The following is a 27,993-nucleotide window of genomic DNA, read 5'->3' as shown; positions in this document are numbered from 1 at the left end:
GGCTATGGACAGCAAGGAACCTCAAAACCAAATAGGTACTTTTTAAAATTCTTTGACGCACTAAAAACAACCCAAGAAGTAACACAATTGGGCTGATTTTGAGAATTATTTTAACAAATTAGATGCCGAAAATAAACTTCACAAATAAAAGATGAACTCTGTCTATGTCATTGACCCCCAATTCTAACATTAATGGGAAAGATGTCATTTGTGAAGATCAAGATACATCTCTAGCTTTCCTATACGTTTATAAAAGGATAGGTGGATGGCTAGATAGACAGACAGATGGACAGACAGAGATGTGTATGTGTGTGTGTGTGAAATGTGTGTGTATCACCAAATCTAAATATTTTCATTTTTTTCTATGAAGAATATTCCTTGTTTTGCCATCTTTATTGAGGTACACTTTGCACACAACAAAGTCACCAGCTTCAGTGTGCCATTTAATGATTTCTGACTAATGTTTTCCATCCTGTAACCATGGCTAAAATCACAGTGTAAAATAACTGCCCCCTCAAACCACCCTCAATTTTCTTGGCAATCCCCTTTCCCCACATACCAGCCTTTGGCGATAGCCACTGATCTGCTTGCTTTTCCTATGAGTTTGCCTCTTTCTAGAATTGTGTAAGATTGGAATTACATCGTAAGTACTCTTTTCATTTTTATTAGCATTATATTTTATTAATCTTGTACTAACTAACTAATGGGTCTCACTATGGCATTTCAAGTGTGTATATACCATACCCTGGTTATCTTCTGTCCCCTACTATTGTATCCTTCTCTCTATCCCCCATGCCCCTGCCTTAACCTCCAAGCCCTCCTCCTACTGTCATTTTATGTCTGATTCTTTCACTTAGCTAACTTTTTGAGACCCATCTCTCGTCATTGCAAGGGCCACTAATTAATTTCACTGCCCTGCTGTGTACTGTTTCAACATATGAGTATACACATGTAAGCCGCCTAACTTATTTTTTTTTTCAATATTTTTTTGGATGTGAAGAGTTCTTTGAATTCTTTATAAATTTTAAGACAGTCATTTTCTCCTAAAGAGCTTTGGGTAGAGATTGTATTTATTCTACTATCAATCTTAAAGAATTTTCATTTTAATAATATTCAGACTTCTAATCCACAAACATGAAAAAAAATTCATTGGTTTAATTCAGTTATGTGTAGTATAAATTTTGTACTTAATTGTTGGAATTCATTCCAAAGTGTTCTGAAATTATTTTCTCTTTCACTGTTGTAAATAGTGTAAGAATTGTTTTCTTAATTTTATTTTTAATTTTTTATTGGCACTGGAACTTCAGTCTATTTTTATTATTTTATCTTGTGGCTTTGGTGGAGTAATTTATTGGCTCGATTAGTGTTTTTGGTAGATCTGATAGAATTTAATACATACAGGGATTATGTCATTTAAGAATGAAGATAACTGTACTTATTATGGAATACAACATTTTTCTTTTTCTTGCCTGATTGTATTGGTTTCACTTTCCATTGTGGCTTTCTGTACTTAATTATTTTCCATATAAACATTTAAGAGATAGAATTATTATAAAAGCACTCTCGACTGTCTTATAGCAAAAGCTCATGCAAACCTTCTTACTTTCACTTTACAGAGAATACATTTCAAACCTTCTTTTATGATAAAGTTGTTTTCAAATCTACTTACGACCTCAAATTATGTGTTTCAGAGATTCCATAAGCAATGAAAACATGGCTCCAATAATGCAGAGTTTAGAGGTTCTTCATTTGGGATACAATGGAATTTGTAACTTAGTCCAGCTGCAACTTAACAGACTAAGAAACTTAAAATTCCTCTTTCTGCAGGGTGAGTAGACATGCCGTCCGTAAGTCCTGTGACTGAGTGGATTGTCTTACTTTAACAGACAGGTGCCAGCCTCACCATTTACTCTAGTGGCCAATGACACCAAACATTAATAATCGAAAACATTTTTCCTTTAGTTTAGCTGAATATTATCAAATTAGATTTTAAAAATTAATTGCATATACTTATTGTGCCTGGTACTATTTACAGGGACACTTTTATACAAGCATATATTGCATGTTGAGGGTATTCTCTACCTCCCTTGACTCCCCCTTCTGCCCGGCATTAGTCAGTCCCCTTTGTTCTCTTAGATAGTTTCACTACCATATATGAGATTTTTTTTTGTTGAGACTACCTTAATTTGATTAACGTGATTATCTCCAGTTGCGTGCATTCTCTTGCAAAGAATATAATCTTGTTCTTCTTTAAGACTGGAAAGATCCATTGTATATTTATCTGTCATATTTTCTTAGCTGTTTCCCTGCTGTTGGACAACTGGGGGTGGGAAGAAGAAATAATTAAGGTTTCGTGTGGCTAAATAATGTACCCAAGTTTGCACCATTATGTCATGGTACTCAGGTCTGTCTGACTCTAAAGCACATGCAGTTTTGATCCAGAGTTGCGTTAATATATACCAATAATGGCCTGACCCACAGTGGTATCAATAGAAATGATAAGTCTAAAAGTCAGTTACAAAGGAATAAATGTTAGGATTAAGTGACTAATTAGATATATCAGAAAGAGAGGAAAACAAGTCCAAGATAATTTAGTCGCTGACTTAACAGATCGACAAGATGGATTGCTAAGGCTCGATGAAGTTTTTTGGGGATAGGCTGCTCATTGGAGTTAGGGAAAGACCAGTTTGTGTTACAATTTTGAGACAAAAAATGTGTCTATTTTTAGCTTTGAAAATCATTTGATAAATACTTAAGTAAAGGCAGGTACATAAGCTGGGGCTCATGCAGCATGTCGTAACTGTTTAGGGAATGAGATCAGTCAGGTCGAAGGGCTGGACAACCTGATCGTCCTTCAGGAGCTGGTCGTCGACCATAACCGCATCCGAGCGTTCAATGACAGTGCTTTTGCCAAACCGAGTTCCCTGCTGACCCTTCATCTGGAGGAAAACAGACTGCGAGAGCTCGGCAAATTGCAATCGTTGGTCAAGCTGGAGAAACTCTTCCTGGGATATAATAAAATCCAGGTAACTGCCTTAGGGGTACTGTCGTTTTGAGGTTCACATGGCTGAAATCCTCTGTGATCTGGACATAAGGCTCCCAAATGCACCAATTAGGGTGCCGTGGCTGCTATTTAACAAGCCTGTCTCAGGCATCTCACAAGACACACGCTGTGCTCTGATGCAAAGAGGTTCTCACCCTTCTAGGCTGATGACCCGGACAACATGCACCGCCCTCTGAGGCTAGTTTAGTCGAGTTCTGAAGCTGGTCTCACCAATCCTCTCTCACAGTTCACACTTACTCCTCGATGTTCTTGGTCTCACTGAAGCCTTCCTCTGGCCCTTTCACTCCGCCTGTGTCTCATCTCTCTCACAGGCCTGTCGTTAACACTGTAGCTCTTCCCTCTCACGTCTTCCTTCTGTAGGACCTTGTACTCAGAACTGAGCTGTTGCTCTTAGGGTACAGCACCAACTGGCCCTTCTTAGATTGTCTCCTGAGGTCCTATACAGGTACGAGGGTTGATACAACCTAACAGAGTTTGTGTTTGTATCAGCGTTTTGGTAGTGACCTACACATCTGCCTTCACCAGTGTTGCTTCTGCTCGCCATACTTCTGAGGCAGTTTCAAAGACAGGCTGAACTGTACACTGCCCTGTACCTGTGTCCATCTGGTCCGAATTCATATCAGTATAGCACATGGTACATGGTAGACACTAGACACTTAAGTGTTTGTCTGAGGCTCTATTTGCTAAGTTTGAGAAGGCTTTTCTGAGATAATATGAAATTCTCTCCAAAGTGAGAAGGAAATCATGAGTGATGTCCCTTTTGACTTAACAAGTAAGAAACATACATACTGAGAGATATCGCATATGCCCGAGTTACCCAGATTCAAACACCATTCAAAGGAAAGCCTGGCCGAACTGACACCGAACTTTCCAAAACTTTATTTAGGAGAAATAAAAGTTGGGGAAATTGGTATTCTATGGAACTATTCTGGCAATAGCGCAGGAGTGTGACAAAGGAGGCTTAGAGCTGGGGGCAGTTCTGTGCCAGCTGGGTGGTGGTGGTATATGCCTTTAATCCCAGTACTTGGAGGCAGAGGTAGGTGAACCTCTGTCCGTTCAAGGTCAGCATGGCCTAACAGAGCAAGTTCCAGGACTGGCTCTATAGCTACTGAAAAACCCTGTCTTGGAAAAAAAAAATTAACAAAACATTAGTACTTCAGATAAAGATATATACAGTCTCTCACTGACTTGCAGTCTATGGTGTGAAGCTTTTGACTTCCCCAGTGTGTCTAATAATGTAGACCAAGAAAATGTGGCCTACAATATTGGGTCTAAGAATCATTGCAACACAAAGGAAGATTTCAGTGTCCCGGTCCCATCTGATCTCCGTGGTTAGATGAGTTCTCTGTCTGGGACCCAGACTCTCCATGTGCTTTTAAACATCTAAGAACACAATGAAGGCAAAACACATATACATTAAAGTATGTATGTTTTAAATTTTTGCCAAAACTACACTATTACAAACTTACAGTGATGTGAAGTAGATAATAATGAAATAGTCTCATGCACTGTGGAAGGCGACACATTTAACCAGGGAAACGGTTCTGAAGCTGGTGTCTCTTTCTCAGCCAGTGTATCAGAGTATGGTCAGTACAACTCTTCTGTTCTGAAGGCTGCCATTTCTGCCCTAGGGTGGCTTATAACTTCCTGCACAAGTTTGCTGTCATCTTCCCAGTCTTGCTGTGTGGCTTTCTTCCCACATCGCAGTGTCATCTTCCCAAGCCATGCAGCGGGAGTCGCCAGGCCTCACTGGGGTTCACTCAGAGGATCCAGTGAGAGCTACCTGAAATCTAAGGCTTGCATAAAACTGCTTTGGCGTGGTTTATGTTAGGAAATGTAAGCTAACCAAATGATAATTTATTCCCTTTTACATAGGAAATTGCAGAACTGGAAAAGCTTGATGTTATCCCTTCTCTCAGAGAGCTTACTATCTATGGCAATCCAGTGAGTATTTACCTTTATGACTTATTCACTTCCCAATTACCATATGTAATTTTTATATGATATGAGAAAGTGATTTGCTTTTTCTATTTCTATGTACATAACCAGTTAAACCAACACAAAATTGTGACTTTTGTGTATTGTTCTTTTGTCTAGGCAGCTTGCCAAGCCCCATTTTTAGTTGTAATAGTTTGTTAAAAAAAATGAAATTTTTTTATATACTATGATTTCAAAAGAATGCTTCCAAGTTGTCTCTTTCAGAGATGATATTTACAATGAATTATGGGAAAGCAACTTTCGACAATTGAAGGAACTGCCTTTCTAGTTCCCAATGTCTGTTCCATAACAAATGGACACCGGTTTTGACTGATAGACAATATAGTTTCCCTTTTCATCTGCTGTAAACTAAATGGCATGAGCAGACTTAGTAGAGTAAAGCTACCCTTAAATTCATGGTGTGACTATTACTTGTTCGTGTTTTTTATCTTATTACATCCAATCTGATAGTATTTAATGTAGCATATCTGTATCTATGCAGATAAAACTGTAATTTTGTCTATTCATATCATACCTTTAAGTCTGGCATAATATCTCTTGATTTATTAGATTATTTGGGAGTACTTCTATTCCTAATTCTCCACTATATCTGTTTTTGTCACCCCTTTATGTCTAAGGTTGTCAATTTTTGCTTTTGTGTTTTATTCTTGATAAATCTTGCTAGAACCTTGTTTACAGAGTTTGTTTATTTGGAGCACCATAATTTTTCCTTATCAGGGGCATTGTTTGCTTTCTATTTTATCAACATCTGTTCTTTATCATTTCCTTCTTTTAGTTTCTTGAAATTTCTCAAAGAAATTTTTACTTTTCATATTTCTTAATCTCAATCATTTTAACTTAATATTAATTTCAATATATTTCTAATCAATATATTGTAGGTTACATAGTACTGCTCCAACAATGCCCTGAGAGTTTTTATATGTGTTGCTTTTACTAATCTTCTTATCTTAAAATATCCTACTCTTCAAAAGATTTTCTCTTCATTTGTAAATTATTAAGGACTGTGCATAGATTTACAGTCATTTTAAGTCTATTTTTTCTAGTTTCTAGTTGTATCTACATCATTTTCCTTAAGTTTTGGAGCATTTCAGTCAGAGAAAGCAGACTCTATATTCTAAGAAAATTGCTTTGTCACCTAGAATGTGGTCAGTGATTTGTTTGACTGTTACATGTTTTAGAGGTCTTTCTCCATCACTGAACATGCTCCTGCCACATTCATTTCAAGCAGTCTGTTCATTTCCCTTTCTGTTTTTGTTTTTGTTCTTACTATTTTCATTTTCACTTGCTCTGGAACTTACTATACAAGCCAAGCTGGCCTCTGCCTCACAGTAGTCTTCCTACTCTAACCTCCCAAATGCTCCACTCACAGGCGTGAGTTATCAGGCCCAGCTTATGCATTCATCTCAAAGAGTTTGTTGTTCTTTGACATTACAGACAGTGCTGTATACTTTCTATATTAGGGGTACTCAAGATTACCACTATTTTAGAGATTTTCTTTTTTTAAAAAAAGAATTTATTTATTATGTATACAATATTCTGTTTGTGTGTATGCCTGCAGGCCAGAAGAGGGCACCAGACCCCGTTACAGATGGTTGTGAGCCACCATGTGGTTGCTGGGAATTGAACTCAGAACCTTTGGAAGAGCAGGCAATGCTCTTAACCTCTGAGCCATCTCTCCAGCCCCTAGAGATTTTCTAAAGAGATTCCGTTAGCATAAGATCAATTGCAATAACACAGTAAGGATACAGAACTGTTGCGATGGCACAATGGGGACAGAGAACTGAGATTAGTTGAACAACCATGGGATATGAGGAAGAAAAAGGCAGAGTCTGGAGGAATCTGTCTGTATGTGTGCTTCCTCATGCTTTCTCTTCCATGGCAGGGGACAGAGAGCACACTCTTCACTTAGCCACAAAATGGAATCTCTTATGTGCTACGTTTTTATTCAAGGGAGCCCCTTAGAGACTCAGCAGTCCAAAAGTTGGAAGTTGATTACATAGGTACCCTTTCCCAACCAAGAACTGAAGTTCCAAATTCCAGATGGGAAAGAGGTTGAGTACAAATACTTTTAGTAAATACCAAGACATAGTGAACTACCCTTATCATCCAAGGAATGATAAGCACATCCCCAAGTCTAGGTACCAAACACTAAGAAAGAGCTATCCTTGCAAACAGAACCTTCTGGAATCAACACCATCAAACCACCCTACTGAAGTCTTTCCACCTACCTTTTTTGCATATATGCCAATATTTTTATAGCAGGTTAAAAGAGATCAATCATACAGACCAGAAGATATTGAATAGGGCCTTTTGGAAAATTTCACATAAACTAATTATTTATAAATGAACTTTCAGAGATTTCTACCCACGAGCTGAGATTTTTCTCCAGCTAATGGGCAATGCTATATGAACTTAAGAGGGATGAAAGTCTAAGTGTGGTGGCACACACCTGTGATACCAGCACCCAGGAGGCTGAAGCAAAAGGACTATTAGTTCAAACCAGCCTGGGATACATAGAGGGGGTGGGGAAAGACAAGAGGAAGGGAGAGAAAGGGGGTGGGAGAAAAAGAAAAGGAAGGAAGAAGCAAAGGAGAAAGACTAAACCTCTTAACAGTAGCTTTAGTTTAGAAATATTTTCTATTTTCGTTGGACATAGCAGAAGATTGAGAAACCTCCCAGGAAAAAGTTTCTGCCTGTGGGATCTAATATTGTTTGTTTGTTTGGTTGGTTGTTTGGTTGTTTGGTTGGTTTGGTTTGGTTTTTTTTTTTAAGACAGGATTCCTCTGTGCAGCCATGAGTTTCCTGAAAAACACTCTGTAGACCAGGCTGTCTCAGAATTGGAAATCCACCTGCCTCTACTTCCTAAGTGCTGGAATTAAAGGCATGCACCACCACCTCACGACCTAAGATTGTAAAGTAACTGTCATGCATCATTTTTGTGTTCTTTCCAAAACTGCATTCTTTTGAAGGTGAATTTTCTTATGCAAGGGATTTGGAGAATAAACTATTATTTTTACCTTTCTTTAGATTTGTAGAAAAATGGCACATCGCCACGTGCTCATATTCCGCCTGCCGAACTTACAGATGTTGGATGGAGTTCCTATAACTACAGATGATAGGACAAAGGCTGAGTTTCATTTCTCTGAACTACAAGCCAAGAAAAATTTGGTGACTTTTCTTTTTATTATAAATTATTGTAAATTAACATTATATCATGTATTTTTTACTTAAATGTTTAAGCATCTGTGGTTCTGTAAATTATAGTATTTACTTAGTGACTACTATCAAAAGCAGCTCTTTTTTCCTAATAATACATTTATATAAGACAGATTATTTAATGTTTGTTTCTTCAGTACTTCAGGTGATGCCAGAAGGTAAGAAACTGTCAGTTTTATGGAAACTAACCATAAAATCACTTCAGTTTAGGCAGAGAGGAACAAGGGGAATTTTCATCTTCACTTTCTGGACTGTATAGTTCATCTAACAGAGATGTGTGCTGCTATTCTTATAGATTTGTAAGATTACTGAGATTTTTACCCATGAGCCCTAAAATGTACCTGACCATGACAGGAACAAAATTATAGAATGAAGAAACAATAGAAACAGGGTATTAGGAGTTTAATCATTAGCCACTTTTGTTTGTTCATGATCATCCTCTAAGGACCAAATTTAACACAGAAAGATGGTGTCTTTTACACAGAGATATAGAATTATGAGCGTTGAACCCTTGCAAAGCTTGAAGAAGAGACAGGAGCAGGGAGTGGAACCAGTTGAGACTTTTAGGGCAATCCAAGAGATGTTACAGAGACCTGGAGCAGGTGAGGAAAGGGGTAAAACTAACATTACTAGAAGCAAAAACATTGCAGTCAAGGATCCAAGATTACATTAAGAACCTTAAGGATCTTCACTTGGGAGGCGGAGGCAAGCAGGTTTCTGAGTTCATGGTCAACCTGGTCTACAATAGAGTGGGTTCCAGGACAGCCAGGACTACACAGAGAAACCCTGTATCCAAAAAAAAAAAAAAAAAAAAAAGAGTCGAGAGAGAGGGGAGAGGAGAGAGAGAGAAAGAAAGAGAGAGAGAGAGAGAGAGAGAGAGAGAGAGAGAGAGAATGGAGAGGAGAGGAGAGGAGAGGAGAGGAGAGGAGAGGAGAGGAGAGGAAAGAGAGAAAGAGAGAGAATGGAGAGGAGAGGAGAAGAGGGGAGAGGAGAAGGGGAGAGAGGAAAGGAGAGGGAGAGAAAGAGGAACAGGATCTTTTTTTTTTTTTTTTTTTTTTTTTTGGTGTTTCGAGACAGGGTTTCTCTGTAGCTTTGGTGCCTGTCCTGGAACTAGCTCTTGTAGACCAGGCTGGCCTCGAACTCCCAGAGATCTGCCTGCCTCTGCCTCCCGAGTGCTGGGATTAAAGGCATGCGCCACCACCGCCCGGCTTGAGGAGCAGGATCTTGAAGGAGGAACAGGTGAGGTAGCTCCAGACAGATGCCCTCCTGCTGGGTTTTTGCTCAACTCCTAGATTAGTATGTACTGATAGACAGATTCTCCTCAGGACCTTTACAAAACAGATGGGACCTCTTTCTACTCAACTCTTCCTGCTTTACTTCTCCCGTCAGCAGTAGAAGCGTGTATCCATAGAGAGATGGCTTGATCTCTTCAAAACCTGCTGTGGTTTACATTAAGTCAGCAGATGAAACACAAATTTGAATTTTTAATTATGATTTCTATGTTTATGTAAAAACCAAATTCAATACTTTGAAAAGTCTGGATAAAGAATAATCTCTCTCTCTCTCTCTCTCACACACACACACACACATACACACACAATGTCAAACTAGAGATGGGATTTAAAAATTATATAAAATATAGGAGAAAAGATAAATTTAGAGAAACTATATAAGAAAAGTATTTTTTAATTCTAGAGAACTTATTGTCTTCAAATTTTCTCCATGTCCTTAAATTCATGCTGTCTTAAAGAAACCAGCAGAGGAAATTATTGGCAAAATCTTAAAGAACAGTTAGGCAAAATGTCAATCAAAGGCACTCACTTAGAAGATGGCCTTGACCAGGCATGTGGTGTGCACACCTGTGGCCACAACCCTTGGAGACAGGAAGATCAGATGGTCAAAGTCATCCTTGACAGAGGCTACCTGATAGATTCCTCCAAAGAGGCAGAGATCTTTTCTTCATCAAACATATATACATTTGAAATTTGTTAAAAGATAAATATGTATTATGTTGTTTTTTTCTTTTTTGTGGTGCTGAGGAGCAAACACAGGTCATACAAGGCATGTGTTCTACCACTCAGATATAATTTAATTCCAGCTTGCAATTTTTAATAATTCCTTGACTTTCTAACTAACTCCAATTTTTAAAAATTAATCTTCACATATTTTAATAAAGGCATTTCTAGAACAAGTTTGAATTAGAACCATAGGAACCTTGAGCTCATAATCATTAAATGTTAACAAAAATTAGTTTTAAAAAGGAGATTGATCTATATGTTAGAAAAATTGAAGTTCTGGCTTTGAGTCCTAACAGCCAGTGTAGCTAAGAGTATTGTCTAACATCTTGTGCTCAAGTCCCTGCCTGGGCTTCACTGTTTCAGAGAACAAATCAGGTGACATCTAGTTCAGTGATTAACTCCTCTTTCTGATCTTCAAGCCTCCTCTTGAAAAAGCACATGCCCCGTGAAATAGTTTTCTGTTGTTCTTGCATCAAATTATCACAAATTCATGGCTTAACATAGCACATGGTGACTGATAGTTCAGGAAGTCGGAACTCTGAAACTGGGTCTCAGATGGAAGCACTGGCTGGGCTGTGTCCTTCTGGATGCTCTGGAAGGAACTTAGCCTGTGCGCTTTCCAGCTCCCAGGTGACTGTGGCTCCTGGTCCTCAGCCAGCAGTGGCATCAGGCCAGCCTCTGCTTCCATCTTCACAGCTCCGTGGCCCACGCTGACCCTTCTGTCTCCCTCCTTCTAGGTAATCCAGAGTAATTTCCCCACTTCAAAGTTCTTATCTCAGTCACACCTGCAAACTCCTTTGTCATGTAAGGTAAGGTCTTCGTAGGGTTAGAGATGAGGCTAGTGGGCATCTTTGGGGGAAGATGCTTCTACCACACTGCATATGTAAGGTTTCATAGGGCCACGTATAAGAACTATTGTTTAATTAAAATGTATGAGTACTCTTTTAAAGCCATCTTGCTAAATTTTAAAACAAAACAACACTTACAGTAACTTTAAGGCACCCTTTATATATAATTGTGAAATTGGCTTTGCTCATTTTCCATTTCTCTAGCATTATAATAATTGTTCAACATAACTTCTTGCCTTTTGAATAGTGCTACATAAAAGAATTTAACTATTTTGTTATGTAAGCAAACATCTTATTTAAAATTATTCTTGATCCATCTATACACAGTAAAATAAATGAAGTGCTTAAAATGTATTTTACAATTCAATAATAATTCTTACTTTCATGGCTAGAAGAAAACCGAGCCATGATTTCTTTTAGTGATTTATAATAAGCAAAAATATAAAAGATTTCAAGTTTCTCAGTTCAGATTTCTTTATTTTGGGTGTTGCTGTTGCTTCTTTTCTAACAGCAGAAGGGTGAAGACCGCTCTAAACTCTAAACATTTACACCCAACCATGTTAGGTGTTTGGCTTTAATAGAAGAGTTGGCAGCATGCCAAATTAGTGACAGAAAGAAACCCCCATAAATGAGCTGTTGGTCCACTTAGGACTGTACAGCATTAGCTACGGGGCCTTGGTTCCCCGGGCGAACCTGCTTTCTTGGTAATGCTTGCTGAAGTCAAGTTGGTTACTTTACGCAGATAGCAAAGGCCTGTCTCTCAAAATAAGTCAAACCATATGTTCAGAATTTATCACTTTAAACAAGCTCACAGTCCTGAGGAAAGTAGAGCAGGCATGCATGTATGCAGACAGCCGTTCTGTCCCCAGCTCCCACGTACATGGTGACTTACACTCATCTACAGTTCCAAAGGGTCCAACACTTTCTTCTGACCCCTCCTGGTGCCAGCATGCACATGGCACACATACATATGTGAAGGCAAGCAAGACACTCATGCACACAAAGGGAAAATAAATATTCAAAGAAAGAAAAAAGAGCCCTTGCGAAAGGAAACATGTCCTCGTGTTCACAGTTCGGCTCCTCCCTGCTAAGAGCCTTGGAAGTAGGACGGGCCTTCAGGCACTGGCTCCTAGCAGTGAGTAGGACTGAAAAAGTAGAGCCTGAGATTCTGAGGGAAGCCAGCCCAGTGCCTGCAGGGCTCTACTCTGGTCCTATTGACAGAGATTCCAATCCCAAGCTTAGGCAAGCCTGTAAAAGTACTTCCTTAAGTTGACTGTGCAGTGGGTCTTGTGATAAGAAAGCCTATTTATCTCAGCTTCGGAGGTAAGATGTTCTTAACTGTTGCATTTTATTGTGTAGTTCGTTCCTGTAACCAGCTCTCCTGCGGACAGTGGATCATTCTGTCACGTTAAAGCCTCTCCTATTAAAATAACAAATGTTATTCTGCCTGCTGGATTTAGCCATTTCCTGGGACCTGACTTCACCTTGACTCCTGAAGTTGAAGGTATTTTTACAAAGAGTTTCAGAGAGAATGTAAAAACAAATAAACAACAGCAGCAGCAACAATAAAAAATTAAAAAAAAAAAAACCTCATTTGAAACAGCAATCTCATTTGACTTCTAATGGAACTTAAAATTACATGGTTTAATTTGGGTTCCAGTGTTACAGGTTTTGTCAGTTTGTCTGGGGTATTTTTTTATTCTGTGTAACTCTGCACAGGTTGAGACTGATCCACTCTCACAGTGTGGACAAGAATCCCCTGACTCCTTCCTATGATTTTACATTTTCTGCATAGTGAACAACCACCAAAACCAGTCCAGCGGGGAATTCTGCTAAAAGCAGGAATCGGAGAATTTAAAACATAACAGACCCTTGCAGTCACACAGTGCCTTCCAAAGAGACAGAGTGTCTTCCAAAGGGAGTTCATTTCCCTCAGGATTATCAGGAACTCACCAAGCTAGCAGGAGAGAAGAGTTTGAGAACCAGAGCTTTAAGAAATGAAGTATACTAAAAGAACAGGAAATGGAAATATTTCATTTAGTATATTCATTTTAATTAGAATTTAGAAGAACCGCTAGGCGGTGGTGGCACACGCCTTTAATCCCAGCACTCGGGAGGCAGAGGTAGGTGGATCTCTGGGAGTTCGAGGCCAGCCTGATCTACAAGAGCTAGTTCCGGGACAGGCACCAAAGCTACAGAGAAACCCTGTCTCGAAAAACAAACAAACAAACAAAAAAAAAAAAAAAAAAAAAAAAAAAAAAAAAGAATTTAGAAGAACCTAGCCCCTAACTGGAGATCCTCATTCCCTCTGTTTTGGAACAGCTGGGGATAGTGTCCCCACTTGAGAGAGTCTCCTGTATTCCTATTAACTTCTGTTAAATTCTCAGGATAATTACAAGATTGTCTAGGAGCCTCCTCAGAGCAGGGGATTTCCACACATGGCTGTCGTCTTTAGAGAGAAGCCTGTTAGAAGAAGCCATGTGTTGGGGAGCTGGCTCAACGGGTAAAGGCAACCCTGAGGATTCAGGGTTCAGTCACCAGATCTCCCGTGATGGAGCAGGAAAACCGCACCTGAAAGTGTCCTCTGAACACCACACTCATCGGGGAGTGCACCACCCACACCCCTGCCTCCATCCCACCCCTGCTACACACACACACGCACACACACACACACACAAATAAATGGAATAGATAGACTCGGCATAATTATTATTGTGGTATATTTCTACATCTTTATGACAGTAAGATTTTAATCATAATGAGTCTTATGTTTTGTTCAAAAAATTCTGCTATCCACATGCTTTTGGACATGTCTAATTGTTCTCAATATCATTGAAAGTATAATGTAGTCTTTAGGGGTGCTGATTTGTCTTCTTATGAATTCAGTCCTGGCTTCATCTTTGTAACTTCCTTGTGTGTGTGTCTTTCCCCAAGATTACAGAGCAGTTTTTTAGGATTTTTCTGGAAAAATCCTTAGGACTCTGCTATTTTCTGATTATACTGCTCAAATTTTTAGTTTGAAAAGCATGTCCCTTTTTTATGTGTACTTCCTATTACACGTAATTCTGGGTATCTACATTCTTTGAATACTTTTAAAGAATCAAACTGATTAGCAAAAATGTAAGCTACACCAAGTATTAGCAATACATGGTAGTTTTATAAGGATTTTGTTTTTCTTTGGGGGGGGGGAATGCTTGTTTGGTTTTGAAGCAGTGTCCCTTTCCACTGCTCTTACTGACCTGAACCTCTGTAGACCACTATGTAGACCAGGCTGGTCTAGAACTCCCTACAGAATAGCTTTGGGGCAACTGGAAGGGGTAATCTCTCCTCCTCTTCCATCAGATCAGAACGTCACAACAGATCCATCAAGAAGAAGGAAGGTAAAGCTATCGGTGTGTTGTTAGCATTCTTCACCATTTAAAAACTCTCCAAATTCTTTATGTATAAAAATAGTGACTATTACCACATACTGTTACAGCTTACTTTGCTCCCTGGATAAAGCTCTTAGCATAGGACCTCCTTCCCATTTCCCTGGAACTTTTGTCAAAACCTCAGATTTGTATAATAATTCAAAAGCTTAAATAACAATTAAAGGTGAACAGTGTTCTGAAAGTGGGAAGTGAGAAACTAGTGAGAAAACATCAAAATAACTACAGAGCAACCACGATTTGAGTTCCCTCCCGACTCATGGCCCTCACAGAGTTTTAATGCAGTTCGCTTGTATTTTAAACCGCAAATACATTCGACACTCTGAAATCATGAAGGCAAAGAATCTTGCAAATATTCCAAGCTTTCTTTAAAATTTCCTCTTACCTGGTCTCCGATGTCGACCCAGCCCCAAGCCCAACTCAGTCATAAGAACCTCCCCCACCTAGTGCTTCTTTGGAGTCTGCTCCACCGTCAATACCTCCCTGACTGAATTTCCGAGGACTGCGCACCTTCCTGCTTCTTTGTACCTCCACTCTTGCAGCTCCGACTTGCTGAACCAGCCCGTTGGCTACAATCAGTTGTTTGGATGAATTTCCAGGCTGACATAATTTCTAACTAGTCAAAATGAGAGTATATTTGTCTTTGGGAACTGAACACTTATACAATGCAGAAGTCACTTACTGCTGAGTTACTTCCAGTTATCTGAACCATGAAGTTGGTAAGTGACCGATCATGCCTACCTTTGTTTTTGGGAGTAACTTTCTAGATCAAGTCAGATGTAACTACCTAAAAATAAATGAGCATGAATGAGCAAACATTGATTTTTAACATCATGCAAATGCCAGCAGACAGTAGTCAGGAGAAAATAAAACCTTACGTTTCTGATATGCTGAAGCCCTTTGGTTCTACATGAAGACATCTCCCTTGGTTAATCTGACTTAATACCATTGGTCTTACTGGGTTTTTTGTTTTGTTTTGTTTTTTTGTTGTTTTTTTTGATTTTTCGAGACAGGGTTTCTCCGTAGCTTTTTGGTTCCTATCCTGGAACTAGCTCTTGTAGACCAGGCTGGTCTCGAACTCACAGAGATCCACCTGCTTCTGCCTCCCGAGTGCTGGGATTAAAGGTGTGCGCCACCACCGCCCGGCTGGTCTTACTGGTTTTAAACTATGTAGTTATTTTAGTTACTTTCCCCAATTTCTACAACAGTCATGAACTACTTATTGTAGTATACAACAATCTCAGAAGATAAAAGTGATAGGACATAAAACAGATTCTAGAAATACAAGTATTTGTTTCTGGTGTTAGAAGGAGTTAATTGTGAAATCTCATTGTGGTCTGCCCTGCGAAGACTCTTGTTGTTCTAATTAAATTAATTGTTCTAATCTAAACAATTAGAATTACATGAAACTCCATTTCATTGGAGTTTCAATTAATCATTAAAGGTCAAAACCTGGTTTGAGCATGTCTGTTTTAGCCTGAGACTTCCTGTGAAATCGTATCACTATGGACACAATTGTTCATAAAGGAGTAAGATCACTGTACCTCCAAGAACAGGAGCCAGCAGACCGAACATAACCATTGCTACAGTAAGGTGAGTTTTTTCTACTTGAGTTTTTGCCACATTTTTGTTCTATTCTTTGTAAGGGAAAAAAAAAAAAAAGAAATACCCTTAAGCCAGGACAGCCGTCAAACTCACTTAGAGATAAATGCAAAACGTGGTAATCGATGCTAGTTCCTAAATGTGGCCAACTATGGGCACTGCTGGTGCCTGTTCTCAGAGTTACAGCAGAGCTTTATTTTCTATTCAAGTAATGTGCCTGTACTGATACGATTTTACAAGCAGTTTCAAGCTAAAAAAAAAAAAAAGTCACATGTTCAAACTAAGTTTTGACCTTTAATAATTATATTTCATTTAAAATTTTGCTAAATTGTTATAGTGTCTAAAATAGCACAAAACAATCAAGTATGGATTTGACTTTGGTTGTTAAATAAAGTTCTCTAAATTGATGACCAGTGGACTGGGTCTGTTACCCAGTTGGAAGAGTGTTCACCTAGCCTAGCATGCACAAAATCCTGGGTTCAACCCCAATTCCAGCACACATCAGGCACGCTGGCACACAGGTGTCAGGGGTAGAGGCAGGAAGATAAGGAGTTCAAGGTCATCCTTGGTTATCTAATGTGATGTCCACTGAGCTACAAGAGACCCTGTCCCAGAAAAAAAGCGATGAATAAATGCCAGTCATGTTTTGATATAAATATGCTGCACAATTCAGAAAGTACCCTATATTCAAAGTATCGGCTTTACGCTGCATATAATTTTATAGTATTACAATGTTACTTGTATAAACATAAGGTGTTTTTATCCGACTGCATATCCTATAATCTACCCGAAAATATTTTCAAAGGTATTTTGGAAACTATCACTCCAGTGTGGGTGCAATAACTTCGTGCTTTTTAATCCTTTAATACCGGCTTTTGTAAATTAATTGTGTGAATTGTTAACCTTCGAGCCTAATTGCAGATTGATTTTTTTACTTCTTACTGGGTTTTAAATAACTGCTGCATTCAGGGCCTTTGTTCCCAGAATAGCTGTGCAGTTCTGAAGATGCCCAGAAGGTGTCGGGTTGCGCTGCGGTTGCGATATTGCAGTGTCTGAGAGTGCACCTGTTATGAAATCAGGACTCATGCTCTTTGTTTCCTTATATGACTAGAAGTGAGTGTGAAACTTTTATAACAAAGCATGTCTTTTTAAAATACTAGGGCAAATGCAAGCAATAGACTTTTACTGGGGAAAAGTGTTCAAGAGCAGAAACATATAAAGCAGAAAAGAATAACTTATACCACTCTATTTAACATTCTGGGATTTTTTTTCACCTATGGACTTTTCATAAATGCTTTATTTTTATGTTTATTTTTTAAAATTGGGGTATATTTTATAAATATTATTCTAACTATATCTGAATTTCTTATTGAGCATAAAACAAATTTAATACATAATTTAATAGTGGCATAAAAATAATAATAATAAACAAGAGTTTAGGTATTGCCAGGCACTGCACAGAACACAGTGAACACATAGCTGTCCTTCAGTAGCCTTTGCATATGAATCATGATGCTTTATATGAAAACACTGAGGGTGATTCTGGACATTATTTAGCACAGCAGATCATGGTTTTTTTCTGCCATGACAACAGATGTCACTGACGTAATGCGCAGCTCCCCTGGGACTAGCGAGGAGGTTAAGCTACGTGTTATTCGTAGGCAATACTTCTGTCTCCTTCCCACTCTTATTTATCAAAACTAGCAAAATATCCAGGGAGATAAGTGATGTTTTCATAGGAATGATTGTAGATGGCACACGTTTTGAATGACTTATTCTAAAGTTCTAATTAGATAGGCATGGCATGTACTATCTCTTTAAAGACAGTGTGGCCTATCAAAAGGATAGTGTATAACGTATCCAATCCTAGATTTTTTTTTCAACTCCAAATTCACTGCTTTTCCAAATACACATAAATAAGCAATTAATAATAACATGCTTTTCCGCCAGCAGTTTATGTTAGCTTTCTACGTAGCTAACGTGCTTAAAGACTATAAACTACTTCATTCTCTTCCAATATATTTAGCTTGGATAAAAAGTATAACTTCTGCATGCAAGTATTATTTCTTCGTTCTCAGTAAATACCTTGATAAATATATTTTGCATGCAGTCAATCAAATCCATTATGACTTGATCTTAATTCCACAGACAACCTGGAATGTGAGAAATTAACACATTTGAATTACAGAGTGGGAGCCTACTATGCTGAACTGAAAGACAACCCTCTGACATCTACGTATGACAATTGACTGTAATTACAATTGTTCAGTAAGGATCTGATCACTTACCCTAGTTTACAGCCCTAGATCCTTCTGTTGAATTACCTATGATTGTGAATATTTTTGTCTCACATATACATGATGCCCTTCTGGACAGCTATATACTGCATATATGTGTTATGTATATGTATATATACACATATATGTATATACGTATATACACAAATTGTATATATGTTATATAGGCTCTAACAACTAGCTTTAAAGTAACCCTTTATATGCAGCATGCATAATATTCCCACCCACAAACTATCATACATTGTAAGAAGTACTAAATGTTTTGAAATATTAGATCTTAGTTAGAGCTTAATTCAGCTAAATATTACTGACATAAAAGGAAATAAATTATCCTAGTTCTTTATGAGTAGAGACAGCACCTATGGTTAAATCCCTTTGGTTATTAAGTGAATCTAATCAACTCCATTTGTTTGTGGGCTAGAAACTGATTTCTCATCAGAAAAAGTTGCCTCTGCAAAAACCCTAGCGATTCCAGACACTCTTGAAGCACTTAACTGTTCATCTTTTTATACTTTCCTTCATCGTTAAAATATTTCTAAGAAAATCAATACCAAATTGTTACTTAAGTTTACAGCTGCTTTTTAAAACTAGCTTGGCCAGGAACACATAGTTATTTTACTAAAAATAATCTGCTTCTACACATTTTTGTTTTATAAAAATATAATTATAATGGAAAATTAATTATGTAAAATAAAAATATAATTATACCATGATATCATTAATATTTTTTATTTAATTTATTTTGTAAACTATTGAAAAGGTACCTCTCAGATTCAACATATGTGCTTTTATCTTAAAATTTTGTTTTTGTAATGACATTTCCTTATAATTAATTAATGATTTAACAGGAAAAAAAAACTATTTTTAGGTTCCAAGTTTTTATAGTTTTTTTCCTGTTAAGAAATATGGAAATATATTTGAAAGTATTAATTACCTGAAATTAAATTATTTACCTTCTATATTTTATTGGGCTTCACCTTAACTATATGCTCGTTTGATTCAACATAAACCCTGTTTCTCAAACGTTGTCGTGTTCCATGGACAGTCGCAGCGATCACAGGCTGGGACTACAGCTGGGAGCTACAGGAAAGAGGTAGATCAACGGTAGAACACTTTCTTTTCTCCTCCATCTGTAATCAGGACAGTTTTTCCGTGTGTTCTGAGTTAAAAGTGTATCAAGGTAACACATTTTGATACATTTTTAAACGAAGTACAATTTTATCAAACACAAGACTATATAAATAAATGTGAGGTGTTTTTCTTACAAGTATTAAAATGTATGATTTTGCAGTTATGTAAATTTAAACCCATAATTCTAAATTTTCTACTTTTTAATTTTATGATTCTAATTAGTTTCTAAATGTGTAAAAAATTCCATACCGGCAGTTGTTCATAAAAGAAAAAAATAGTAATCTTACTATTATATAAATCATAATGCATCTTACTATTATATAAATCATAATGCAACAATTATATTTTACAAATCAAGTTGGTGACATTTAAATGTTGTAGATAAAATCCAGGGCCTATGTACGTTTTTACATCTTTCCTACTCTAACTCGAGTTTATATTTTCCTTCAACTCTTGTGCTAGTTCTACTAACTTGGCTTTGCTCTTTGTTTCGTCTTTAACTGTAACTTGGTGCTCGATCTCTTCCCTCCAAAATGTTTTACAACTGTCTCTCTCTAGGAACAACCGAAAAAGGACTAATCTGTTAAATATATATGTCAATAGCATTTTTAAGTTCCCAATTATTTCTCATCTCTTCCTCTCAATGTGGCTCAAACAGGTATTTGCAAACACTTAGCCTCGGCAGCCTTTCACTCTTTACGGAGAGCTTTGCGAGAGCTCAATCAACGTTAATGGTTTTTAGTTAAGGACACAGAATAGGGCGAAGTCAATTTGAGATCCCAGATGAACACGTGTCTTCAGAAAGAACGGGCATAAATGGGCTTAGAAAGCAGCCCGCCAGTGAAATGCACGGTGCAGAGCGCTCGGGAAGCAGACACAATGGAAAGAGCGCAGCACTGCAGAGCCTTTTAACCTACATACAATTGGAGCAATGGACTTGATCCGACCATCTATGTTAAACCGTTAAAAGATAGGTGAAAAGCAGAGCAAGCTGGAATTCTATAGTGAGTGCCGAGGAACAGCAAATGGAAAGCGAAGTCTAAAAGGAATGAATGCAGTCATTCGACAACGACGTCAAAATTGGCGCATTTCCCTGGTTAATTTACCATGGAAGGACTCTCTAGGTATTGAGCCATTATTAACAACAAAAATAGTATTTAAACTGCCACCATTAGAATTTTGAAAGAACCTGGTTTACACCTGGTATTTTATAAACATATTCCTATGTGTTTCTATGTATAAGGGACATATAACATAACATATCTCATAAACATACAGTAAATTCTCACAGCCTTATCACAATCATTGTAATTATGTTGAGCCCCTTCCATTCAAAAAAGATGTTAATTTATATTAAGGGCAAAGGTGCACTGTACAGTTAAACAAACTTGAAACAGAGAAACTAGATGTCACACATTACTTATAGAACATGGAAGTATTACTATTATCTGACTTTAACTAGTTTAAAGAAGAGTTGTATATTTTTGAAAAATGTTTCTTAAACGTATTGATATGCTTTCCTGTTTTAGTAAATTTTGCATCATCATAAAAGGGGGCATGAAATAATAAACTCTAGAATTTGAAGCTGTTAAGTACATTGAAAAGTTGAATCATGCCTTAATTCATCCATCATCAGCATCTTGAAGAAAATAATTATTCTTTAAAATAGTTCCGAAGAATTAGCCATATAGCAATCAATGATTTTGACTCAAAGAAAAAAATTACTTTCTATATGTCATATTAGATAGCTTCCACAACAGAAAGGCTGGGAAAATCGACTTTTAGAATGAGACTTCAAGGAACAGAATGGCGCAATCAGGATTAAGTTGTTCATTACTAGGTTGTCAGTGCCTTGCTTTCTGCCCCAGACACAGTGTGTACTGCATGAGTGCTCCTGGCCCCAGCAGTATGGGCTGCCATCAGAATGAGCTGGAATGGTTTCTGCCTCCATGCTTCCTAGCCTGTCTACATCAAAGCCTCAAGAGTGCTTAAGAGGCGCACTGGAACTTTCCAACTTCCCTGCCAGCGCATGTGGTCTGCCTTTCCACCAGGTTCTCCTGATAGTATGCTCCATAAAAGAACAGGATTCAAATGCTAGGAGACAGCTGTGCAATCCCTTGGCTGATTCTATCCCTGTCTTATGAGTTAACATTGGGATTACCAGTCACTGGAGTGGGCACACACACGGCCTGCAGTTGGGATATGGACTTAGGGAATGATTTCCTTAGTTCATGTTCTTCACGACAATTGCCAGCTGGGAGGATGTGACACAAGTCTCGGCAGCCATTTGCCACTAGAAGAGCCTGTGTGAAGAATAAGTCAATGAAAACAAAGCAATACTATTGACAGTGGTGTCTAAGTCTCCAAATGATGTCTTAGATGTGCCATTTGACTGCCCAATTAGATACCCACTAAGTTCCTGTGGGGCAATTAAATTGCTGGCATTTTCAACCAAACATATTTTTAGTGTGATGCCTAACCTCAGTGAGGGGTACAAAGGACAGTATCACTTTTATTGAGTCTCAATTATAGTAATTTGAAGACGATTGTTTAAGACAAGAATGTGGTAGTCAGGACGTAAAACAAATATATAAAATATATTATTCTTAAAAGTAAAGAAAATACAACCCCTCTTAGGACCAAAAGGATGAGAAAACAAACATGAGACTGTAAGAATAACATCTCCAAACACAGATGCAGGCACCTCTGTAAGAAATGTATGCAATTCTGTATTTTATGTATTTATAGAATCTTTGCTTTTTTGGACCTCCAGTTTCTTGACTCTTCTTTAAGCATCTTTAGCTTCTAAAGTTGTGAGCTCAAAGTTCATTTTAGTCTCACAATTACATTTTCTGCTAATACCTATTGACACTGACATTTTCTGCTACTGCATATGAACTACGGAAAAGAAAGGCATAGAAAAAACTCAAGTAGAACAGATTTTTGAATGAAGATTTCAGTTTATACAGAGTATAATTTGATGACATTTAAGATTCTATATCAAGTTGTTCTATGAATTTGTTTTTAATTGTATTATACTCTTACTTTGTAAACTAGACCCCTTTTTTATTTTTAACAGAAAAAGACCCTGCTTTTGATACCTTTCTAAAAATATTTCAATGAGATACATAGAACATGATTTTCATTTTTGATACATAGTATATATAATTTACATGTTCTATAATATATGTATGTATGTATTATGAAATAGGGTCTCAAGAAGCCTAGGCAGGTCTCCAGTTCTTTAGGTAGAGGATGACCTTGAACTTGTGCTCTGCCACCTCTACTTCCTGAGTGCTAAGATTAAAAGTAAGCGTGTGCTAGCCTGTCTGGGTTATGGAGCCCAGGTCCTCCTGAGTACAGGTAAGCACTCAACTGCCTAAGCACAGCTCTGTGTTATCTTAGCCATTTTGGTTTTGTAGACTGTAGATTGAAATGCACAGTTAATTTTAAATTATCTTAAGTGCACAGTTCACTTCCAACCATCGTCCTCATTCGTCTTTAAAAGCTCCAAACCTTGTCCCCATCAAATAAATTCAAAAAGGTATCTGCCCTTTCCCTTTTTGTCTTTATGTATCTGACTACTATAGGTACTTCATATGTGTGTAATTATATAATATCAGTATAATAGATTTGTGAGTGTACTATTTCCCCAGACATGCTTCTAAGGTTCATCCATGCTGATGTATATGTCACAGTTTTCCTCCTCCTTAGAGATGGTTAAGAATCCATTGTGTGCTTACACCACATTTGGTCCAGCAATTTATCTACCTTTGGGCTATTTATGTGACCTTCCTATGAATACGTGTACAAACGTCTGCGGGAATCTTTGTTTTCAGTTCTGTTAGGCACATACTCAGCGCAGATCTGCTAGATCGTGCGGCAGTTCCACCTGGGTTTCTGAAGAGCCCTCGTGCTTCCCAGAGCTGCTCCGTCACTTTCAATTCTCACAGCAGTGCACAAAAGACGTTATAGGATTGCTGCACGTTATAGTGTGTGCACGCCTTTAACCCAGAATCTGAGAGGCAGAAGCAGGGTGCTTCCTGTGAGTTTAAGGTCAGTCTAGTCTACACAGTCAGTTTCTAAGGATAGAAAACAAACATTAGATGATTGTTCAAAGTGGCATCAAGACATCATCGTGATGCTAACAAAATTACCAACTAAAGTGTTTCCAGGTTTTCTCATTTGCATATTTTCACAGAATTGGAATGCTGCTTACAACTTTTTATATTATCTATCTAAATATTTCCATGACATTACAAAGACAACATGACCATCGTGTGTGTGTGTGTGTGTGTGTGTTTCAGAGTCTTTGTGTAGTCCTGGGTCTTCTAGAACTGGCTGTGTAGACTAGACTGACCTTAAGTTCACAGAAATCAACCTGCTTCTGCCTCTCAAATTCTGAGATTAAAGGAGTGCCACACCACACCTGGCCGTAATTATAAATATAACCTGTGTGTTATGTTTAACCAAAAAAAAATACTGTAATTTTCTCAAATTACAGTAATAAAGGCTACATAAAAAGATGCAACATTCAAGTTGTTAAAATTTTTGTTTTGAACCGGGCGGTGGTGGCGCACGCCTTTAATCCCAGCACTCGGGAGGCAGAGGCTGGCGGATCTCTGTGAGTTCGAGGCCAGCCTGGTCTACAAGAGCTAGTTCCAGGACAGGAACCAAAAGCTATGGAGAAACCCTGTCTTGAAAAAAAAAATTGTTTTGTTTTGCTTTTGAAACAGAGTTTCTCTGTGTAACCCTGGCAGTCTTAGAATTTGCTGTGTAGACCAGGCTGGCCTCGAACTCACAGAGATCCATCTGCCTCTCCCTTCTGAGTTTTGGGATTAAAGGTGTGTGCCGCCACTGCTAACTGCTAAAATTATTTTCTGGCCTTATAAATATATAAAAAACACGTTTATAGATAAATATTTCCTCTAATGATTCCCATAGGAAAATATTAATCAGCTAAAATAAATGCATTTTTGACCATCGCTAATATTACATTTCTTTCCAAAGCTGTTTTATAGATTTGTTTTATCCCACCATTCTAAGCAAAGGAACCCATGGCAGGAGGTCCTGTTATTCTTCGGTGAGCCACTACTCCTCTAACCAATTATCTATCACCTAATAATCACAAATAAATGGGCGTGCAATGAACTTCCCAGGTCAGACAGCATCAGGCCAATTTAATCTCCATTTATATATAACAAATGAGGTGGTGCAGGCAATATTCAACACAACTTAAGTGCAATTGGTGCTAAGTTTTTTTCCTTTTTGTTGTTGAAATAATTTTCATACAATATATTCTGACCACAGTTTCCCCTTCCTCGTCTCCTCCGAGATGCTCCCCAACTCCCCACCCTACCAGTTCCACACCTTCTCTCGCTCTAGAAAACAAGTAAAGTTTTTAAAATCCAGGATTTAAGAAAAAGAAAATAAAGTATAAGAAACACACAAAAAAACCCTGTAAAGACACAAAAATGCTAATTTTTTAACTCATTTTGTCCATTTTTCTTTTTCTTTGTAAATTTTAGTCATTACCACAACCTCTTCAAGTTAAACATATCTGTCTGCCAAACTATTTAGTACAATTTTTGCACACAGGAGGCATCAATTGGGTTAAATTTATTCCACCGTGTGTTTATTGTTTTTATTGACTGGGGGAACTTTTTAACCATGATTAAAAGTAAATTATCCACACATTAACACATTACAAGGATTGACTCCCGCTCCGTGTTAGAACTGTGGAATAAAAATCAGCAGATAAAGAGGAAGTCTTATAAAACTGACTTGAGAGTCAATGTAGTATTCAATTTTACAGACTGTAAATGATAATAGGCATGTTACTAGGACTGTCAAACTCTTCCCAAAGCAATCTTCAAGGCTAATCACATGGACAATCATTCTTTTCATTTCTATAGCAATAACAAAAATTTAAGCAATATCTCTTGATTGAAGCTGTCTTGAAAATTGCTTAGTTTGAGACCTTATTTTAAAATGCAACAAGCCTGAAATGTTAAATGCAATTTGCCATGCAGCCTGGAGAAAGAAATGAAGTGTTTGGTACATTTTTCCTAATTGTTCATGATTGCAGCCTGGGTAGCCCAAGCGCTTTATCTTCAGAATCTCTTCTGAGGGCCTTGTCATCTTTGACCACTAGTCTTAATCAAAAGGAGGCTAAAAATAAAGTGACTTCACTATTACAAGGGAGAAACATTCACAACGCCAGCTTTAACATTTTATTTAATTGACCTTACAGAAAAAGCTCTTGGTGGGTAAAGTGTTGGTTCTTAATAAATTCTAATGGACTACAGTGGCATATTACCCAACGTCAATGCCGACGAACATCACTCCGCGGAGAAAGTTAACAGTTCAAAAACAATCGTCTTTTGGTTTTGGTCTGCGTAGCAGTGGGGAGAGCTCACTGTTAATTTTAACTCTGCTATTTAGAAAGTCTACACGCTTTTTTAAAGAAAAAGATCACTTTCATTAAACATTTTATAAATTCGCCTTTATTTCTACCCATAAATATGATCAACTTAATACAAAAATAAGAGCAGAAACAGAGTTGCCTTAAAACTCAGCTCTGGACCCCAGTCTCTGCTCACCACTGGGTGTTATCCTGGAGGCTGGAGAGACTGGTGACCCCCAGTGTCAAATGATCCCCTCTGTGTAGGCAGCAAACTAGAACTGTGATGTCAGTACTGACCCAATATGTTTTCTATAGCTCTATGAAAAATCAAATCTTTCCTCCAGGTAATAACAGTGTTTTTTTCTAAAATTTTCATCATTTTACTATTGACTAAAGTATCCATGCTCATTATTTAAACAATACCTCTCCCCCAAAAAACCCCTCATGTTACTTGGTTCATGATTGATAAGAAGTGAGAAAATGCTGGTCTAGTAAATGAAGATGGCTCAGAGAGGATGGAGTTCCAGATGCTGTCAGGTAGGGGTGCTTTTGTGTAAGAAGGGAAGGAGCCATTTTCCTCAGGAGGAGGCAGTGATGGAGCTCAGATGTCAAGCAAAAGGGGAGAAAATCGGGTTCAGGTTCTTGTTCCGGTTCTTCATTAAGACACGCAGCAAATACTTTGCGCTCTGTGCATCAGTAGAAAAGGTAACAAAAACTCCCTCTGGATGAGTTCACCTCACATTTAAGCATTTTTTTTTAAGACGTATTACAAGTTAAACAATTTCTACTAAATATTAGAAAGCAGATGTCTATATAAAAACAAGTATCTAGTTTTTAGCCTGAAATCAATAAAGGTTTTTTTGAGTTTAAAAAAAATCGATTTTAATTAGTAAATTAATTTGTAAATTTTGCAAACCACATGAAAATGAGGCAGATAAAAGCCTGAGTTTGGGGGAATGTGCTGAGATTAATAAATGTTAAAGTTAGTTAAGCCACTGGCAGGCTTCTAGGCGCATGCGCTCCCTTGCACAAGCAGGGCAGCCGCGGAAGAGTGGATGCCGTGGCGGTGTCCATATTAGCCATCAGCTCTTCATCAGTGCTGTTGACTAATGTGTGCTATAGGAGTGGGAGATTAGGTGACTGCCGCCGCTGTGACAAGGTTCATGACCTAAATGGTACTGTGGATAAGCTGGAGGACTTCATCAGCATGGTCTTGGAGACTTTGTATGTTGGGACAAGGGAGACCCTGAAGGCAGCAGGAGACCCGTTTATGCCCTGGTGAATTTTGCTACTTCAGTTTCCAAAGGGCCGCGGATTTTGCAGAGAACGAGCTGGATCTGTTTGGAGAGGCCTTGGAACTGATCGTTGACTCAGAAACTGACTTTGCTTCTTCTACAAACATTTTGAACTTGGTTGATCAACTCAAAGACAAAAAGTTAAAGAAGGAAGCAGCAGAGTCAGTGCTGCAGAAGTTCGTGCATAGCAAGCAGCTGATTGAGAAGGGAGTTCACTGTGCACAGCTGGGTCGTCCTGGAGATGGAACAATTTGTCTAAGACCCCTTCCCGGATGCCATGAAGATATGCAACCATCTGCCACAGCCTCCTCATCCTTGGTCAAAGCTGAGAGACATGGGTATTAGGATGCATCTTCTTTGCGCGGCCAAGTATGTCCACTCCACCTCCGAACCATGTTGCCCCCATGTAATGACTACTGGCCCCATGATATCCCAGAAGTCTTTGACCCTGAGAATGCGAGGAAGACTGGCATCTCCAAGTCCAGCAGAAAGCCCTTGTAGACGCGGCAGCAGTAGCTGTGCGTCCTTCATGCCTCTGGCTGTAGGTGAACTGCCCCTCACGACGCATTTAGGCCAGATCCTGACCATCCACACGGACCATGGACTGAATCACTTGTTGATATTTACTCTTAACATGTCTTTAGTAAACGTTTCCTGTTGGCAAATAAATAATAAAGTTAATTAAAATAG

General features: G+C 38.2%; 1 pseudogene; it reads left to right on the top strand.

The window, feature by feature from the left end:
• The first annotated feature begins 4 nt into the window (after nt 1-4).
• LOC130882271 (non-structural maintenance of chromosomes element 1 homolog) lies at nt 5-27,819 on the top strand (annotated as a pseudogene).
• Nucleotides 27,820-27,993: the final 174 nt, after the last annotated feature.

The sequence above is a fragment of the Chionomys nivalis genome, chromosome 10, assembly GCF_950005125.1.
Source record: "Chionomys nivalis chromosome 10, mChiNiv1.1, whole genome shotgun sequence".
Taxonomy (NCBI): Eukaryota; Metazoa; Chordata; class Mammalia; order Rodentia; family Cricetidae; genus Chionomys; species Chionomys nivalis.
This window is presented reverse-complemented; position numbering and strand designations above follow the sequence as displayed.